At 42.0% G+C, this 7,500-nt stretch overlaps 3 non-coding genes across 3 annotated transcripts in view; all 3 read left to right on the forward strand.

The window, feature by feature from the left end:
* Window positions 1-1,778: 1,778 nt before the first annotated feature.
* On the forward strand, window positions 1,779-3,681 carry LOC133320640 (small subunit ribosomal RNA). Its single transcript, XR_009753864.1, has one exon. It is a non-coding gene; the product is annotated as a small subunit ribosomal RNA (ribosomal RNA).
* A 1,262-nt stretch (window positions 3,682-4,943) lies between these two features.
* LOC133320646 (5.8S ribosomal RNA) lies at window positions 4,944-5,100 on the forward strand. The gene has a single exon (XR_009753869.1). It is a non-coding gene; the product is annotated as a 5.8S ribosomal RNA (ribosomal RNA).
* A 1,525-nt stretch (window positions 5,101-6,625) lies between these two features.
* Window positions 6,626-7,500, forward strand: part of LOC133320643 (large subunit ribosomal RNA) — a 4,021-nt gene continuing 3,146 nt past the window's right edge. Inside the window, exon 1 of the ribosomal RNA XR_009753867.1 lies at window positions 6,626-7,500. This exon is cut by the window's right edge and continues 3,146 nt beyond it. This is a non-coding gene — a ribosomal RNA (large subunit ribosomal RNA).

Consider the following 7,500-nt stretch of genomic DNA (forward strand, 5'->3'; position numbering starts at 1 on the left):
AACAGCATATCATCCACGTATACAATCAATATGAAACTTATTCGTAAGCGGAACTTTCATTTCGAACAAATATTTTCATATCATATGTGAAGTCGATCGAAAAACGACTAAGTCCCAGACGCTCCGCGACACGATACGTACCAAACATAATATTATAATATCATCATTCAGATGACCCTATCGACTATATCATATTTATATTGACGATATACGACATCCATATAAAAATTATAAATACCAATGGCATCGTTATAGATGTGAAATAATATTTTTATATCATACACTTGGAAAAATTTCTAAGTCCAGTCATTACACGAACCGGGAGGGTGTTACACAAAAATCTTTAATAATTTCCGTATTTCGAAGAAATCGATCACACCAACAGCATATCATCCATGTATACAATCAATATGAAACTTATTCGTAAGCGGAACTTTCATTTCGAACAAATATTTTTCATATCATATGTGAAGTCGATCGAAAAACGACTAAGTCCCTAATGTTTCATACATAGCCATTATAAAATGTAAAAATTTAAAAAAACTTTTTATTTCACATGTTCTTTATATTTTATTATTTATAGTATTTTAATTGAACATATAATGCCATTTATATATTAGAAATGTATAAAATACGAACTTTTAAAATTTTGTAATACACGAACCGGTCCCAGATTTACCGAATGTCAATTTCTGGCCCTCGCATATATAGGAGGTGGCGGCGCGTGTGGTGGGTCCGCGTCGTCACGTTGCGTACTGTAGGTTGATAGGCGTCGAAGGGAGTTGGTTATATGAAAATATCACATCGTGCAATAGATGTTGATATAAAAATATTATCACATCGTATATTCGATGTTGATAATATAATAATGAAAAATGAAAAAATATCTCATCATTTCTTTGATGTTGATAAAATATGTATGTGAATGATGATAATGAAAAATGAAAAATATCTCGTCATATCTTTGATGTTGATATAATAATGAAAAATGAAAGTATCTCATCATATTTTTGATGTTGATAATATAAATAAGAGACAAAAAAAAAAAAAAAATTTTTTTTTTTTTAATTTAAAAATTATTTCGAATGAAATAATTGTACGTACGTGTACGTACGTTTGAATGATGAAAAAGTACGCTTCGAGAAATCCTCCTAATAACCTTCTTCCTTCGACAAAAACTTCTCTGTGTTGACCGCCGACGGTCGTCGCGTAGTACTTAGCTATACATATCACGATGTGTTTCACACAACGTTTTATAATGGTTAGTATGAAGCGTGATCGTTCTAACGGGGTCGTATTGTACAAAATTTGCTTCCGTCGTGTTGCGCGTAAGTGTGACCGCCGGAGACAATCCCTTAGTAGATAATCCGCCCGAAATAGAATCTATTGGTACTAGATCTCTCTAACACCGTGCGATGATACCGATGTTTGACGTGTCGTATTTGTTAACGCATATATGACAATGTTAACCGATATTAAAGGTGTACGATCTCGTTATAAAAGTAACGATCAACAATATGAAACTTTTTGATGCGTTCAAAATGTTTTCATAATAAATATATATATATAATATATATGAATTAAGAAAGAGAGGAGAGAGGAGGAGTATGATATAAAATGTGTGTGTATATTTCAAAGAAAATATACAAAAATGAATAAATAAATAAAAACAAAATAATAATCAGGCCACCGTTACGTGCCCTCGCTTCCTATACCACAATATAAGAGCGAACGCGTACGATGCGCTCTCGATTGAGAGTTAACTAAAATTAGCTAGCTCCCTGGTTGATCCTGCCAGTAGTTATATGCTTGTCTCAAAGATTAAGCCATGCATGTCTCAGTGCAAGCCGTATTAAGGCGATACCGCGAATGGCTCAATATATCAGTTTTGGTTCCTTAGATCTTACTCAGTTACTTGGATAACTGTGGTAATTCTAGAGCTAATACATGCAATCAGAACTCTGACCAGTGATGGGATGAGTGCTTTTATTAGATCAAAACCAATCGACGGAGGGCCTCGCGTCCGAAGTCGTTAATTTTGATGAATCTGGATAACTTTTGCCGATCGCATGGTCAAGTACCGGCGACGCATCTTTCAAATGTCTGCCTTATCAACTTTCGATGGTAGTTTCTGCGACTACCATGGTTGTCACGGGTAACGGGGAATCAGGGTTCGATTCCGGAGAGGGAGCCTGAGAAACGGCTACCACATCCAAGGAAGGCAGCAGGCGCGCAAATTACCCACTCCCGGCACGGGGAGGTAGTGACGAAAAATAACGATACGGGACTCTTACGAGGCCTCGTAATCGGAATGAGTACACTTTAAATATTTTAACGAGGAACAATTGGAGGGCAAGTCTGGTGCCAGCAGCCGCGGTAATTCCAGCTCCAATAGCGTATACTAAAATTGTTGCGGTTAAAAAGCTCGTAGTTGCATTTGTGCGCCGCGCTGTCGGTGCACCGCATCCGCGGTGATACTGACACGTCTGCGGAGCATATCGTCGGTGAGCCGGCGGTAAAACGCCGGTTCAATATCAAAATCCTATCGCGGTGCTCTTCAGTGAGTGTCGAGATGGGCCGACAATTTTACTTTGAACAAATTAGAGTGCTCAAAGCGGGCTCAAAACGCCGCTTGAATATTTCGTGCATGGAATAATAGAATATGATCTCGGTTCTATTTTGTTGGTTTTCAGAACTCCGAGGTAATGATTAATAGGGATAACTGGGGGCATTCGTATTGCGACGTTAGAGGTGAAATTCTTGGATCGTCGCAAGACGAACATCAGCGAAAGCATTTGCCAAAGGTGTTTTCATCAATCAAGAACGAAAGTTAGAGGTTCGAAGGCGATTAGATACCGCCCTAGTTCTAACCGTAAATATGTCATCTAGCGATCCGCCGACGTTATTACAATGGCTCGGCGGGCAGCTTCCGGGAAACCAAAGATTTTGGACTCCGGGGGGAGTATGGTTGCAAAGCTGAAACTTAAAGGAATTGACGGAAGGGCACCACCAGGAGTGGAGCCTGCGGCTTAATTTGACTCAACACGGGAAATCTCACCAGGCCCGGACACCGGAAGGATTGACAGATTAATAGCTCTTTCTTGATTCGGTGGGTGGTGGTGCATGGCCGTTCTTAGTTGGTGGAGCGATTTGTCTGGTTAATTCCGGTAACGAACGAGACTCTAGCCTGCTAAATAGGCGTCGTCATTTAGGTGTGAGCGATTTCGGTCGTTCAACTCACTGACGGCGTATTAAAATTCTTCTTAGAGGGACCGGCGGCTTCGAGCCGCACGAGATTGAGCAATAACAGGTCTGTGATGCCCTTAGATGTCCTGGGCCGCACGCGCGCTACACTGAAGGAATCAGCATGTTCTCCCTGGCCTAGAGGCCCGGGCAACCCGTTGAAACTCCTTCGTGCTGGGGATTGGGGTTTGCAATTATCCCCCATAAACGAGGAATTCCTAGTAAGCGCGAGTCATAAGCTCGCGTTGATTACGTCCCTGCCCTTTGTACACACCGCCCGTCGCTACTACCGATTGAATGATTTAGTGAGGTCTTCGGACCGACACGCGGTGGCTTCACGGCCGTCGGCGTTGCTGGGAAGTTGACCAAACTTGATCATTTAGAGGAAGTAAAAGTCGTAACAAGGTTTCCGTAGGGGAACCTGCGGAAGGATCATTAACGTTATATAACATCCGATATCAAAGCGATATCAGGATGATTATGATAATATTATATATCCAAGTAAAAAGAGAGACACATATATAAAAATATATGATGCAAATTAAAAAAAAAAAAGAGATGAAAGGGGCGGCATCTCAATAGAAATTAAATATATCTCAAAATAATATATAAATGAAAGGAAAATAAATAAATATAAAAAAAAAAAAACAACTCTACACAAGCGTGTTATGATGTTTTTGAATGAATAAAAATATAAAAGATGTCAGGGGCGGGACATCAAAATAAAAAGAGACACACAAAAACATACACTCGATTACGCCTAGCGTGTTGTCGTTGTTGTTGTTTGTGATGTTAAAAATAAATAAATAAATAAATGAAAGAGAGATATATAAGATGTGAAGGGGCCACATCTAAAAAATAAATAAATCTCCAAGGAGATCGAAATAATATTATGATGATGATGATGATGAAGGAGAGGAGGAAAAGATACGAAATTTAAAACGATTTGACGGATAAACGGATTCATTAGCGTCCCTTCCTTATCCGATACGCACATATGCACTGTATGAGCATACAATTTATATACTCTTGATGTATATATACGTATATGTTAAAACCAGATAACGTTGTAACTCGAAAGCGATATACTAGATATCATTGATTCATCCTATGTTTCTTAACTCTGGTAGATCTCATTTGACATAGACCGGTAAGAATCCGCGCCGCGAGTCTCTTGACGACTACTCAAGACCTTAATAAGTCTAGTCCGAGTTCTGTTTACTTGGTTGGATCAAGGGCGATTAGAGTGAACGTATAATCTGGGCGTTGAAGATAACATGCTGTGGTATATAGCGCTACTATCATTATCTTGTCATTTCGTTAATTCGTTAGGGACACTCTGAGTTTTTTATGCGGTCCGGTGGATTAGTTGTTTACCGTACGTTAACCACACGGGTAAATCCGGTGGGTCGGTTAGTCCACTTGGAGAGAACGTGGTGTGATACGTTTCGTTTGTCATGTCGTTCGCGTCTTTCTATATTATATATCAACATATCACATGTCAATGTGAAATATGTATGTATGTATAAGTAGATTTGATCGCGTCCGTAGGCAATATGAGGCGTATTGCAGCGTTATATAAATGGCAACACCCCCTATATGCGCACGATTGCCCTCTTTGTTTTTTTTTTTTTTTTTAAAAAAAAAGAAAATTTAAATGGTGAGCGTCGCCGTACACATGATATATTTATAAAAATCACTACCCTGAACGGTGGATCACTTGGCTCGCGGGTCGATGAAGAACGCAGTTAACTGCGCGTCATAGTGTGAACTGCAGGACACATTTGAACATCGACATTTCGAACGCACATTGCGGTCCGTGGAGAAATATCCAGGACCACTCCTGTCTGAGGGCCGGCTGTATAAAATAATACACCACACTGTTCCATCACGGTATGACACCTCATAACGCACGCGAACACAGAAAGAATTACATCCATCGCGCACAGACTCGCACATATACGCCACGGAAGTGTCGTTGTGTGTTCGTAGTGTGTGTGTGTATGTGTTTGTTCAGTTCGAATTATGTGTATCGTAGTTTTGTTGTTGTCGACTGTGCGAACATATGACGGTTCCGACGACTGCTAATGATCTTTTTATTCTTTTTATTGTTCTCTTTCTGACGAGACACAAACAGCACGAGAACACGACACACGCACAAACACGACGTCGTACCGCACGCGCGTGAGCGCGAACGCCTCCCTCTCGTAGTACACAGAAAAGACTATGATATCTTATTATGTGTCATTATACGAATCGGAGTTGTCGCACTCGTCGTAGTCGTCGTCGTCGTCGTCGTTGTCGTAGTCGTCGTTGTTGCTGTTGTGACCCATCATAGTGAGAGATTTAAATTGAATTATTGATTGTTTGCAAGTTCGTTTGTCCGTTTAAATATTATATGAGAAATATATATATACACACACGTATATGAAGACTATGAAACATTTTTTTCATTGTGTGAATATATCACATCGAAGTCGCGTGAGTGTTGTTGTCTGTGTATATGGTATGTATATATTATATAATACACCAACGATACTTAGTTACGCCTCGATCAAACAAGTGACACGAGATCGCATCTAGCGTCTGAGCATATATAATATGTGAAGACGGAAACGCACGACACCCGCACAAAAAAATATGAATCTTTGTATGTGTTTGTGTGTGTGTGATACGCGCGATGTTTTGCTGCAGAGAGCGTGATCCTTGCTCCCATCGTTGATCCGTTGCTTTATGATTATGATAATTGTGAAGCGATACGGTGATGTGAGAGGGTAAGAGAAGGTATCCGATGCTCTTTCGTATGCGATTACGTCGTCGTCGTTATTATGCACTTACACATCTACGTCTCTGATTTCAAGATATTTTTTTTGTCGATGTATGAGCGTTTTATGTTTTCTGTGTCCGATCGTTGTGCGTTTCTATTGTGTCGTTAAGGTCTGTGTTATAATAATATTATATATATATCGTGGACGTGGACATCGAACGAAAACAACGCAATATCGCGCCTTCGTATATATGTGTGATATGTAATAAAACGATGAAAATCGAATTTGAGTGTTTCAAATATATAGTTATTCAATGTATGTGTTGTGTGCAAAAAAAAGTAGGCGGACACGACGTCCGAAGAGTGCATCGACGCCGTTTATGAAACCGAAACACTATCACAATCATATATTGTGTGTGTATAATTCGCGCAGACACGAGTACGTGAATCGTGCAGACTACCACACTGCGTGTGCGTGTGTGTGTATGTATAAACGTACTCGGTGTGTGTGTGTGATCATATCGCACATTATATTATATGTATGTAAGATTCGTGTTTTAGTTTTGTGGCGTCGTAGCGCTGACGGATATCGCGTCTGCCTCGTTTTTTTATCGTTGGCCTCAGATCAGGGAGGATCACCCGCCGAATTTAAGCATATTAGTAAGCGGAGGAAAAGAAACTAACTAGGATTTCCTTAGTAGCGGCGAGCGAACAGGAAACAGCCCAGCACTGAATCCCGCGGTTGTAACGATCGCGGGAGATGTGGTGTTCGGGAGGTTCCGCTTTCTCGTCGTCGCCGCTCCTGTCCAAGTTCGTCTTGAACGGGGCCGTTTTCCCGTAGAGGGTGCCAGGCCCGTAGCGACGGAGCGAGACGGCGAGAGGGACACTCCTCAGAGTCGGGTTGCTTGAGAGTGCAGCCCTAAGTGGGTGGTAAACTCCATCTAAGGCTAAATATTACCGCGAGACCGATAGCGAACAAGTACCGTGAGGGAAAGTTGAAAAGAACTTTGAAGAGAGAGTTCAAGAGTACGTGAAACCGTTCAGGGGTAAACCTGCGAAACTCGAATGAACGAACGGAGAGATTCATCGTCGCTCGGCGGCGTACGGGCGTCGCGCCTCGATGTCGTGCTTGCGTCACGCAAGTGGCGTACGGCATGACACGGGTCGCGTCCGTCGACGTTCGCCGAAGGCGTGCACTTCTCTCTTAGTAATACATCGCGACCCGTTCGATGTCGGCATAAGCGCCGTTCGGGAGTCCAATCGTCGCGTTCACGCGTGGCGGCTGGACCGTGACGGTGGCCTGCCGGCTGTCGGACGGTAGTACAAAATCGTACAATATACGAATCGCGCACGCGTCTCAAAACGCGTCCGGCCCGACGCAAGCGTGCGCCGCATACAGTCTCTGTCCTGCCCGAGTGCGGATAGGGGCGCGGTGCTGCTGTCTGTCGCCGCCGTGCTGTCTCGGACTGTGCGCGTATCCGTCTGCGATG

Source organism: Danaus plexippus, unplaced genomic scaffold (assembly GCF_018135715.1).
Source record: "Danaus plexippus unplaced genomic scaffold, MEX_DaPlex mxdp_42, whole genome shotgun sequence".
Classification (NCBI taxonomy): domain Eukaryota; kingdom Metazoa; phylum Arthropoda; class Insecta; order Lepidoptera; family Nymphalidae; genus Danaus; species Danaus plexippus.